Genomic DNA, 13250 nt, shown 5'->3' with positions numbered 1-13250 from the left:
GGAGTTCATTCCACAGTTTGGGAGCCAGGAGGGAGAAGAGTCTGGGACGTGTGGAGCGTTGTCCCAGATGTTTTAGGGAAGGTTCTGACGGCTTCCCCTGTGTTAGCTGATCTGAGAGAGCAGGAGTCAGGGTTGGATCAGGCTTTGAAGATATGGCAGTGCCATAACTTTGGTTGCTTTGTAGGCCAACGTCAGTGTTTTGTACTCTGTGCGGGCAGTAACTGGGAGCCAATGGAGGGAGCGGAGAAGCGGGGAGACATGTGAAACTTTTGTCTGGTTGAAGACCAAGCGTGTTGCGACATTCTGGATCATTTAGAGGGGCTTAAGTGCACATACTGGGAGTCCAGTAAGGAGCGAGTTACAGTAGTCAAGTTTTGATATGACTTGAGGTCTGGATAAGGAGCTGGGTTGACTGCTGGGTCAAATTTCAACTCAACTCAAAAACGATTTATAGAGCGCATTTCAAATGACCGAAGCCAACCAAAGTGCTATACAACACAGCAGGAGAAAACAACAATGTCACAATAGGATATACAACAAATACATGCAGCAATTTAAAAAACAATTTAAAAATGCACAGCAGAAAATAGTGAGGTAGAGTCTGTGGTCATGGGGTATCAGATTAGCAGTGCTCAAAAGCCAGAGAAAAGAAATATGTCTTCAATAATGATTTAAAATGTTCTATGACTGAGAGGCTCTAATATTAAATGGCAGGCTATTCCAGAGCCTTGGGGCAGCCGCAGCAGGAAGGGTCTGATCCTTCAAATGTTAGAGTGTAAACCTATAGGATGGAGTGACCGCTGCAATGTGTGCCTTTAATAAGAGCTGACTGTCCAGGACACCACCAAGGTTCTTGGCCGTTGGAAGTACCGAAGTCACCAGGGCATTGTCGATGGAAATAGCTAGATCCTGCATGGGGCAGGACTTATCTAGGAAGAAGAGAAGCTCGGCCTTGTCTGGGTTCAGCTCGAGGTGGTGAGAAGACATCCACTGTGAGAGTGAGATGTCAGCCAGACATGCAGCGATGCGCTCTTCCACCTGAGTGGAAAGAGAGATGGACAGGAGAAGAGATATATGTAGCAAAGATGAGGGACAAGACATAAGAAATTAGTCAAGTTCAGAAAAAGTACAAATATATACATATACAGATTAAGGACATGGAATTGAAAAGTGTGATTTAGATATATGTTGTTTAGACCATTGGTTCTCAAAGCGGGGTCCGGGGACCCCCAGGGGTACTTGAGGGGGTTCCAGGGGGTCCCCAGCTAAATGATGGACAGGAACCAAATGGACCCTTATGGGTCCATTTGGTTCCATTTGTACACTCTCAGAGTTAAATTAACATTGATTTTACGATATGAATTGAGGTCCCAGAGGTATAAATGCCATTAAATGGGGGTCCGTAGCCTAATGCATGTTAAACTGGGGGTCCTTGAAATTAAAATGGTTGAGAATCACTGCTAGAGAGCCATAAAAACCTTCTCTTATTGGGGTCCCTGGCTTATCTTTTCAAATGGGGGTCCGTGGGGTATTAAGTGTCAATTTGGGGGTCCTTGACATGAAAAAGTTTGAGAACCACTGATTTAGATATATGTTGTTTAGACAAATACCAGGTTCATTGTTTTACCTGGTATCCCATTTTCTTCGAGGCACTAATTAATTCTCTCTGCACTATATTTGTAAAGCACTGACTAGTGCAATTAAGGCCAGTACGTCTTTTAAAAGTTATGGAACGTGTCATGAACGAAGGACTCAACTTCAAAGTGCTGCACCCATTCCTTTTAAATCATTTCGAGCCCTTGGAGCCTCTCACACTCACTCAAGCACTTATCAGGTGACGTCAAGTCTGTGAGGGTTCAGGCCAGGGCTTAAGGCTTTAAGGAGGACAATGGAAATGAGCCCTCAACAACTTCATTTGGGTAGAGTGAAAAATCTGCGTAGTCATTTCTTATACCGTACTCGGTGGGCGATGAATATGTGCAATTTCAAATCGATTGGCCAAGGATAAGAATGTGTGACTACAGAAATAGTTCAGAAATCTGGGACAAAAAGTGAAAGATTATCAGTACCTGCCTGTGAAAATTGGCTTCATCACTCCCTTCAGAATGGTCAATGCCTGGGTGCAAAATTAGATCGATTGGTCTGAACAGACTGAGAACAGTCTGACAACAGAATTTTCTCTCTTTTATAGGAGATACACATAAAAGTGTGATCACAAAAAGAAAAAGCAACTCAGAAAGGCGCTCAGGGGCACAAGGAAGTCTAGAAAAAAAGTCTAGAGCCCAAGTCTATACCCCAGTGATTGGCATAGAGCCCAGAAATGTGTGCTACACCCTGCTAGTAGTAGGCTACCACTAGTACTATTACTACTTGTCCTGAAGTCACTCACGGTTCACTTCAGACAGAAGACTGGCACAGGAAAGTTGACAGATTGACAGTCAAAACTAAAGACTGTTTATTAAATCAAACTATTGACAAAAATAAGTCAAGGAAATCAGTGCAAATCAGTGATTTGGGGAAGTTAATAGAAAATAAGAACTGAAGATAAATGAAACGGGCGCTGAGAGAGAGAGAGAGACGAGAGAGAGAGAGAGCAGTACAATTCCATCCCATAGAAAGGGGACATTTGGATGTAATTCCTTTGCATTGAATGGGGTGATTCATAGTACATCGACTGTATAGAGAGAGAGAGAGAGAACAGACTGAGCCGGCAGGCTAAATAGACTCTCCAGACCAGCCAGCCAGGTGAACATCCTCCCACTAATGACCTCCACTCTGCTGCCACTTCCTGAAACGGGAGGAGAGCGCCATAGATAACACATAGATACCGCATTAGCTGCTGCTGCTCATTGGAGCGATGCGTCAACGATGGGGCCGCCATATTGGTTATGGCAAGCCGTGCCTCCTGATGCACGTATGCCCCATACATGTCTATGGAAGCAGGTCTCTCCACAATTATAATCATCATAACTCGCAGAATTTTCAACAGATTGAAGTGGTTTGGTTTATTAAATGTTTTACATGAATGAATGAATCCATCAATCAATCAGAAAATCAATCAGAACATCAATCAATCAATCAATCAATCAATCAATCAATCAATCAAATGTTATTGTCACGACAAATACAGGGTCAAAGTGCCAGTTGCCAGGCTGCAGTTGTAAATATGAATTTGTCCTTAATCTTGCCTCGCCTGGTTAAATAAGGTTAAAAAAAATGCTGGCCTTACACTGTTGCAGTTTAAAATAATAAAAAGAACGGAAAATAAAGAAAGGGAACATAAAAAGCCTGAAACTATAGCTGCATGTTAAAATCACTGTCATGTAGATTAGAACACGTCCTAGATAAAACAAATGTAAAGGAGCATTCAGTATAATTCGCAACTGATAAAAGGCACAGGCGACAGGCTTAGGTTTTGTTCAACAATCTGACAGTCGCTAGATAAAGAGTCTGCCAAAGTCTGGTCTGATTATAAAACTGAAAGGGAAAAAAAACTTTTTTATTCTCAGGTAATTAAATATGACTCAGGCATAACTCTTGCAGTGGAGTTATGGCAAGCTGCATGCCCTGCTTAGTATGGGGATGGCGTTGATGAGGCCCAGTGGCCCATGAGACGTCTGCGTATTTGCCTAGGGAGAGCACAACCTAGATACTACTAATATAAACTGCTCAAAACTTAACTTCGGTCAATTATATCTCCCCTATAATAATACCAATTGGTATTGTGTTTTATATCATTTTCATCGTTGATTAGTCACCTTTACAACGAGGTACAGCTTGTAAGGATCGGGCATTCGTGGAATGAGCAACACAACTAAACGTGTGGGTAGCGCCTTCAAAAAATGTGCCAAAATCAACCAATATGCTTCAGTTGGTAATCGCTCTTGTTTTGAGCAATTTTGACCAAGCATTTAATTGCTGACCCATAGCTATTCATTTTGTGTGTGTGTGTGTGTGTGTGTGTGTATACAGTATGTGTGTGTCTGAGTGCATGCTTGCGTGAGTCTGTGCGTGAGTCCGTGCGTGCATGCGTGCGTGCGTGCATGCGTGTGTGTGTGTGCGTGCGTGTGCTACATTGATCGCTACATTCATTCAAGGAGTAACTAATAGGAATGACACACACGCATGCAAATAGATCAATAGCCATTTTTCTCTCATTCTTTCTCTCTCTCTCCCTCTCTCTCTCTCTCTCAAAGTAATAATTGTTGCCTAGGGAACAGCCGTTCCCCACCGAAATGAGAGAGAGAGCGAGAGGGGAGGGCGGGGAGAGAGAGAGAGAGGACATAGAGTCACAAACTGCATCGAGTTACCAATTCAGTTTGACTTTTTTAGGTTAATAATTTATTTTTTTATTTTTTTAATTTTCTTATATTTGTATGTCTTATCTGTATGCAATATGGACCCCCTGAGTGTCTGGAATAAAGTTTGAATTGAATTGAAATTGAATAAAATGTTAGTAAGTGTAATATAATGTAATGGTGAGGTAGGTTCTCTTAAAAGCTGTCCTATCCCCGCCCAAGACCTCTAATCATTCGCTTTACCAGATAAAACTGCGAGCTGTCGAGCGCCAGCTATCCTGAGGGAAACTTCGGAGGGAACCAGCTACTAGATGGTTCGATTAGTCTTTCGCCCCTATACCCAGGTCGGACGACCGATTTGCACGTCAGGACCGCTGCGGGCCTCCACCAGAGTTTTCTCTGGCTTCGCCCTGCCCAGGCATAGTTCACCATCTTTCGGGTCCTATCGCGCGCGCTCATGCTCCACCTCCCCGACGGAGCGGGCGAGGCGGGCCGGTGGTGCGCCCGACGCCGGAGCGGCCGGGATCCCACCTGGGGCGGCGCGCGCCGCCCTTCACTTTCATTGCGCCACGGGGTTTCGAGCGAGCCCTCCGACTCGCGCGCGCGTTAGACTCCTTGGTCCGTGTTTCAAGACGGGTCTGGTGGGTAGCCGACATCGTCGCCGACCCCTAGCGCCCGCTGTACGAGGGCCGGTCCCCGCCCGGGCGGCGCGACGCGGTCAGGACGCACTGGGAACAGTCCGTCCAGGTCGACAGTCGCGCCGGGGGCGAGGGGCCCCGTGCCCGGCTGCAGCCGGGCAGGACGCAGAGATACCTCAGTCCACGGCCCCGGGGGGAAACGGCGAAGTCGGGGCACGGGCGCTGTAAAGCTCAGGCGCCGCGAAGCAACCTGAGCCACCTTCGCCGCGAGCCCTTCCAGGCCGACCCAGAGCCGGTCGCGACGCACCGCCGCGGAGAAAGTGCGCCCGGCGAGGGCACGGCGGCGCCCGAGGCGGGGTCCCCCGCCGAAACGGGAGATCCCCGGGCCCCGGGCGGCCGGCCCGCCGCCGGGTTGAGTCCTCCGGGCAGACTGCGCGGACCCCACCAGTTTACCTCTTAACGGTTTCACGCCCTGTTGAACTCTCTCTTCAAAGTTCTTTTCAACTTTCCCTCACGGTACTTGTCCGCTATCGGTCTCATGCCGGTATTTAGCCTTAGATGGAGTTTACCACCAGCTTTGGGCTGCATTCGCAAACAACCCGACTCCGAGGAGACGTTGCCCCGGGGCGACGGGGGCCGCTACCGGCCTCACACCGTCCACGGGCTGAGCCTCTATCAGAAGGACTCAGGCCCCCGATCGACACCCGGGCGACAGCCGTCTCCTGTACGCCACATTTCCCGCGCCCACCGCGGGCGGGGATTCGGCGCTGGGCTCTTCCCTCTTCGCTCGCCGCTACTGGGGGAATCCTTGTTAGTTTCTTTTCCTCCGCTTAGTAATATGCTTAAATTCAGCGGGTCGTCTCGTCTGATCTGAGGTCGTAAAGCAACGGGTTGCTGGTGGCGGCTCCCCTCCCCGGCGAGGGAGAGAGGAGGCTCGCCCGAAGGTGAGAAGACCGCCAGCCTCCCCAAGGTCCGGACGCTCCGCGGCGGGTCGGCCGGAGTCCGCCGGGCGGCCAGGAACGAGCTGCTAGAGACACGAGGTCCACAGGCAGCCGCACGGCACGCACGGCGCAGAGCCGGCTCCGACCTCCGCGGGCCCCGGGCTAGGGCGGCCGACCGGGGGCCCCCCGCGAACGGAGGACCGACCGGCCGGCTCCCCGCCCGGGGGCGAAGCGACGGCAGGGGTGACGGCGTCCCGGGCTCCGAGCCCCCCGAAGGAGGCCGGACCGGGCATCTCGTCTGCACTTGAGAGGACGAAGGCCCCGGGGGGCTGTCCTACGTTTCTTACCACACCCGCACATTATTCTGTCATCTCTTTCCTAGGAAATAAGTTGTATATACTGTGTATATGAATATCATTCCTGTTCAAATCAAATCAAATCAAAACCACACAATGCTAAACGCTTAACGATGCCAAATCAACACATGTGATGAAAAATCAACACATGGGATGAAAAATCAACATGAGGGATGATAAATCAACATGAGGGATGATAAATCAACATGAGGGATGATAAATCAACATGAGGGATGACAAATTAGCATGAGATGAATATATATCAATATTCATCTCATGGTGAATATTATGGATGCTAAAATCAACATGGCATTTATTCCTTCCTGATCCCAATGTTCGTATATACACGCACGCATGCATGCAAGTAACTTACAAAAGACAACAATGGTAATGGCTGGTGAATGTATGTGACCCAAGCGCACAGCAAGAGGAGACGTAGGTTTAGGTGAAGCCCGCGGGCGTATTCATTCAAGGTTTGTAGGGAAAAGTGGAGTGAGTGGAGGTGGCGGGGTAGCAGGTTTAGTGACAAATAACCACCACAGGAGAACAGCAGAAGGCTGGGGCTGTAACTGCGTAAAGTTGAACAGCTTGGCACACAGCAGTGTAAGTCTAAACAGTGAACTAGCACTACAACTGGGAAAAGCTAAACTGTAGGCTGGCCTCTACTTTAACATACGTGTTGACAGGTGAACCTCTAGTAAGAAGTGCAGACTGGGTTTTTATAGTGAGAGCAGTTGATTCTAAATGGAAGACAGGTGTGGAGATTGGTGAGGGAGAGGTGGTGTGCTGAGTTGAGCCATGGAGTAGTCAGTGAGGGGGGAGGAGTGAATGTGAAGGTGAGGAGGAGTGAGCCGTCAAAATAGATTAGAATTACAATTACAGTGTAAAACAAGAGTAGCATCTACAACAAAGAAATACATTCACTTCAAACAAGTAGGCTGCTCATTGTTGTAGCAGTGGCAGGTTCTTCTTCAAGAAGATGAGCATTTCTGCTGGGACTCCCCTATTCCCAGCTCCCAAGAACAACCAGCGACAAATACTTTTGGCCTCTTTAATTACGTTTTAAATCTTGTAGCTTCAGGGTGAGCTGACAGCAAAATAATACACAAAAGAAAAATCTAACCTAACCTATCATTTTATCGGAAAACAGGATAAAAAGAGGTTAAATGTATAAATGTTACCCATCAAACCCTAGTCTCTGGTGATCTCTGGTGACATACTGCATATAAATTCAATGAATGGACTAAAACTGTGTGGATACAACTCAGAAATGTAATATAAGAGCATCGCAAAACCAATGCAAACTGACTAGGGCATTCGTATTCATATTGGGACGGTATCATTGGTTTTCAAAAGCAGTAGACCCTGATTTTCTCTGCTGCTCTAGCCAATACATAATTTAGATTTTGGCAGACATATCAGTAGGCGGAGATCGTCTGATCGTCTGGCTATGCGAGACTAACCAAACTCGGGCTGTTAAAATCAATGAACCCTTCAGATCAGGGGTTCTAAAAAAAACTTTTTTATAACAGGACTTCATTTTATGGGGGAAATCTTTTGGCCACCCGACACTTGATTTATACCAGCTCAGGGGCCTGAGACTGGGAGGTCGGGGTTCAACCCCCGGCCGAGTCATATCAAAGACTATAGAAATGGTACCTAATATCTCCCTGCTTGACGCTCAGCATCAAGGGTTGAATTGGGGGTAAGTCCCTGCGACATACCAGCGTCATGTCCGGGATGTGTACTTGTACATTAAGCCGCCTCACGCTACGGAAACAGGAGATGGGCTCCTGACCTGCGGGCTAATTGCTCGGGAACCATTGGTCCCCAAGGCCACTTACTTACTTACTTACGCTTGATTTATAGTGCAATTTCAAAGTTGAAATAAAGCATATTTAAAAAATAAAGCATACATTGGCAGCCTTGAATAGGAATATTTATTAAAAAATACATTTACAACGCTATGATTTCTGCTGATGTTGTTTTAGTTTAAGAGCTACAGTAAGTGTTTCTGCACACATTTTGTAAATGGAAGCATTATCGGTTGCCAGAACCTTAATTAATAAAAAACAAAAAGCAACAACAAAGAAAATGCATTCACATGCTATGCTTTTCAAAGAAAACCTTGAAACAGAATTAATTGGAAGGACAGTTTTTCTGTTTTCAGTTATCAATGTGCGAACACACCGCCAACCTCCCGTGACCCCACTTGGGGTCCAGATCCATGGTTTGAGAACCTCTGCCTTAGATAAATACTTTGCACACAGAGGGACGGGGTAGCTGGGAGTGGGGAGAGAGGAAATCCTGCAGGAGCACCCAAAGGCAACACCACCAGATTTCTGAACAGCTTCCATCTGGCTGCCATCAGACTGTTCAACAAGGCCTGAACACTGCCTGCCACCAGGCTGGCCAGCAGCCACACTGGAACACTCTCCTTTGACGGACTGTTGTTCCTGATTATCTCCCTTTGTGTGGATTGTTCCCTGGCCTATATGAGAACTACTTTTCCTTTGTGGATCTACCATATGGATTGTTACCTGTGAGGTTTTTGCCTTGTTATGTACCTTCCTATGTGGACCTGCCGTTGTACTGCGGCCTTTTGCACCTTATGTCTAACCTCGATGCAATGCGAGAGTGTGGTCTAGCCCATTGGTTCTCAAAGTGGGGTCCGGGGACCCCCAGGGGTCCTTGAGGGAGTTCCAGGGGGTCCCCGCAGCTAAATGGTAGATAGTTAGGACCCTTATGGGTCTGTAACTCTGAGAGTGTACAAATGGAACCAAATGGATCCTAACAGGTCCATTTGGTTCCATTTGTACACTCTCAGAGTTAAATTAACATTGATTTTACTATTTAAATTGGGGTCGCAGAGATAGAAATGCCATTAAATGGCGGTCAGTAGCCCTAATGCATGTCAAACTGGGGGTCCTTGAAATGAAAATGGTTGAAAATCACTGCTAGAGCCGTAAAAATGTTCTCTTATGGGGGTCCTTGGCATATCTTTTGAAATGGGGGTCCGCGGGCTAATAAGTGTCTATTTGGGGGTCCTTGACATGAAAAAGTTTGAGAACCACTGGTCTAGCCAACACCAACTCGGGGCTCTACAGTGTTGTTAGCTAAAGCTGTCGGGCCGCAGTGCATCTACGTAGGCGGTGCAGCTTCTTGCCTTTCCGTGGCTTTACCCTGGGTTGGCTCCCACATTGTTAGTTTGCTTGCCTCTAGTTCCCGGGTGCCTGACGCAGTGCCCTGCCAGCCTCCATCCTTCTCTCTCTCTGACTTTGTCTGTGACCCGTGGTAGGTCCCCATAGGCGTCCATGTGACTCTACGTGCCATTCGTAGCATTCTTGTGCAGACTCCATCCAGGGCGCTTTCCTGGTGTGCTGTGAGGGTCCATGTCTCAGCCACACACAGCAGCACGGGGCTGTCTAACCTCCTGTACATATAATACCTGCTGCTACAGTATGTGGACCTATCGATGCATTGCCACTCTTTTGCACCTTATGTCTAAACTCAAGTACATACCTGCTGCTTATTTATAAAACAATTGTGCATTTTTATAGCACGCTTTACATAGATCGTGCATTACATTCACCCATTCACACACACATTCCCCCCCCCCCCCCCCCTCTCTCTTTTTCTTTCTTCCCTGGAAAACAACGAAATGATGGAGCTTGCACGAAAAAACGAATTTCACCCACACTGATTTACACCTGTTAAACTATGAGGTGACAAATAAATCTGATTCTGATCCAGGAGCTGGGTGAAAGCTGGCCTTTTAAACTCCCCGGCAGAAGGCGGGAAGCATTCAGCTCCCTGGAACAACCTGTGCAATCAATCACTCACTCATTCAATCGGCCGAGCATGCCTGCAACCCATCATCATCATCATCACACCAGCAGAAAGAGACATCCACAACCCTTCACAGGCACAGAGAAGATCTGTCTGTCTGTCTGTCTGTCTGTCTTAGTACCAGCAATGTTAGTGGCAATGATATGACTAGAAGTAGTAGCAGTACTATAGTATAGCACTAGTAGTATAGCAGTACTAAATGTAAATGTATATAGAACCCAAAGCACTTTACATAGATTGTGCATTACATTCATACACCAATGGCAGAGGAAACCATGCAAGGTACCAACCTGCTCATCGGGAGTAATTAGGGGTTCAGCGTCTTGCTCAAGGACACTTTGACATTAAATCTGGGAGAGCTGGGATCGAACTCGGAATCTCGCGGTTCCCTTCTGGCTGCTGTATCGGCCACTCTACTCCTGAGCCACTGCCGCCCGAAGTAGTACTACCACTTGTAGCCTACACTGCCTTGGGGGCAGCAGTGGCTTAGAAGGTAGAGTGTGGCTGGTAATCAGAAGGTTCCTGGTTCAATCCCCATTAGTGTCAAAGTGTCTTTGAGCGAGACACGGAACCCCTAAACTGCTACTGAATAGCAGGTTGGTGCATGCCTTTCATGGGTGAATGTAATGCACATTATAAAGTGCTTTATAGATAAAGGTGATATACAGTAAATGCACCATTTACTAGTAGCCTAACCAATTGGGGGCAGAACACATCCATGGTCTCTCTTCCATCGCTGTCTGTCTGTCTCTCTCTTCCATCGCTGTCTGTCTGTCTGTCTGTCTGTCTGTCTGTCTGTCTCACAGCCAGGAAACAGCAGCCGAGCCAGCTACGGTGTTTAGAACCCCCCGTCCCCCATGCTTGGTTGATTGCGCCCCCCCCCCCCCCTGTCTCTCTCAGCCAGCTACAGTGTTTAGACCCCCCCCCCATCCTTGGTTCATTGCTCTCTCTCTCTCTCTCTCTCTCTCTCTCTCTCTCTCTCTCTCTCTCTCTCTCAGCCAGCTACTGCCATTAGACCCCCCTTGTCCTTGGTTTATTGCTCTCTCTCTCTCTCTCAATTTCATTCAAATGAGCTCTCTCTCTCTCTCTCTCTCTCTCTCTCTCTCTCTCTCTCTCTGTGTTTTTTAAATCCGCTCCATGTCTTAGTCGCCACCCGGTGGAGGGCAACTTCATGAATACGTGGAGGCGGAGGTCTCTCTCTCTCTCTCTCTCTCTCTCTCTCTCTCTCTCTCTCTCTCTCACTGGGAGCCCCCTCCCTCTCTCATCCCTCTGCTCCTGCACACAGAGAGAGAGAGACCCCCGACAGAAGAGGGACAGACAGCGGAGGAGGAGAAGAGGGGAAAAAAGCCTTGTTCTCCCATGGTCTTTTTTTTTTATCACCTATTATTTAATACCTCTCTCTCTCTCTCTCTCTCTCCCCTTATAGTTCTCTTTTTCTCTTCATAAAACGACGACGCGAAGGGAATATGAAACAATAATAGATTTTTTTTTCTCTTTTTCTATCTTCTTGCTGGATTATTGTCACTACAGTTATTTTCATTTTTCTTTTTTCCTCTTCTCTCTCTCTCTCTGTGACAATCTAAGAACCGGGGGGACAGGCGATGGAGCTCACGGGACCGTGAGGTGCACGGAGGAGAGAGAGGAGCGTGCGCGACACGAGGACGGAATGCAACAGCCAGCCAGCCTGACTGTGACTGACTGATTGATTGATTGATTGATTGACTGCCCAATCGATTGGCACACAAACACCCTATTCAACTTTTCTTTGTTATTTAAAGGAAAATAACGGATTTTTATTCTAATAGACTCGAACCCAGGATTATTGATTTTTTTATTTTTATTTTATTTTTTGTGTTGGAAGGAGGAGTTTTTTTTTTAATAGGCTATTAATTGATTGAAATAATTATAATAAATAGATCTATAAAAACACGATGGGATTAAACGCAAGGCTCGGCGTGTCGTGGCTGTGGATCATAGTGTGCAGCCTGGCCGGTACGATGGGAGAAGGTGAGTGGAATTCTAAATGACGCTTCTATTGTATTCTACCCTGAGTCAAGTGTGTGTGTGTGTGTGTGTGTGTGTGTGTGTGTGTGTGTGTGTGTGTGTGTGTGTGTGTGTGTGTGTGTGTGTGTGTGTGTGTGTGTGTGTGTGTGTGTGTGTGTGTGTGTGTGTGTGTGTGTGTGTGCGCACGCACCAGTGTTGCCATGTTGGCTTATTATAAGTGACTTTTGGGCTTCTTTTTATGTGAAGTTTCTTGTAAATATTGGTAGTTGCGGGTTGCGTTTTGTTGGGCTTGTTTCTAAAGTGTAGGCCTACTTGCTTATATTTTTATTATTATTTTTACTATTATTTATTATTATTTAAACCAGTGGTTCGCAAACATTTTCATGAAAATGTTGTGTGCCACAGGGCAGGGAGCATTTGTGTTCAAATATTCCACATTTTATTGCAAGAGTTTTTGAAAATAGCAGATGTGCAAAGTGTTATGAGCTTGTAGATCTGGTATTTTCAAATAGCCGATGTTTAAAGTGCAGTGCTTATATCAAAGGCTATGTCGTTTCTTTTGGGCTTGTTTTCATAGACTTGGTTCAATATTTATATTTTGTGTGAAAGAAACAAGCAACCAGGCTGGTTGCTTGTTTCTTTCACACAAAATATGGCAACAACACTGTACCGTACCGTCTGTGATTGGGAAGACGTGAATCGACGGTGCGTGCACGTGTGTCTGCCCTGTGTGTGTGTGTGTGTGTGTGTGTGTGTGTGTGTGTGTGTGTGTGTGTGTGTGTGTGTGTGTGTGTGTGTGTGTGTGTGTGTGTGTGTGTGTGTGTGTGTGTGTGTCTGGTCATGCCGTCTGATTGATTGAGAAAACGTGCGTGTTGTGTGTGCGCGCGGCGCGTTTATCCCGTGTGTGTGCGATGGTGCACGAGCTAAATATCAGGATCTCTCTCTTGTTTAACGTTTATTTGGGGGGAGAAAAAAAGAAATGCAAAAGCACCTTTTTTCTAGTGTTTTCCACTCGTTCATCATCTGTGACGACATGAGGCTCTGATACATCTGATTCATTATGTTAATACATGAATTTAAGACATACTGACTGATACCATGAAGCCAATGAACAGATATAGAAAGGATGAATGGATGAGGAGATTCTCTCTATCCACCTGACCA

The sequence above is a fragment of the Gymnoscopelus microlampas genome (assembly GCF_963454915.1).
Source record: "Gymnoscopelus microlampas genome assembly, chromosome: 21".
In the NCBI taxonomy this organism is placed as follows: Eukaryota; Metazoa; Chordata; class Actinopteri; order Myctophiformes; family Myctophidae; genus Gymnoscopelus; species Gymnoscopelus microlampas.
Note: the sequence above shows the minus strand (reverse complement) of the source record.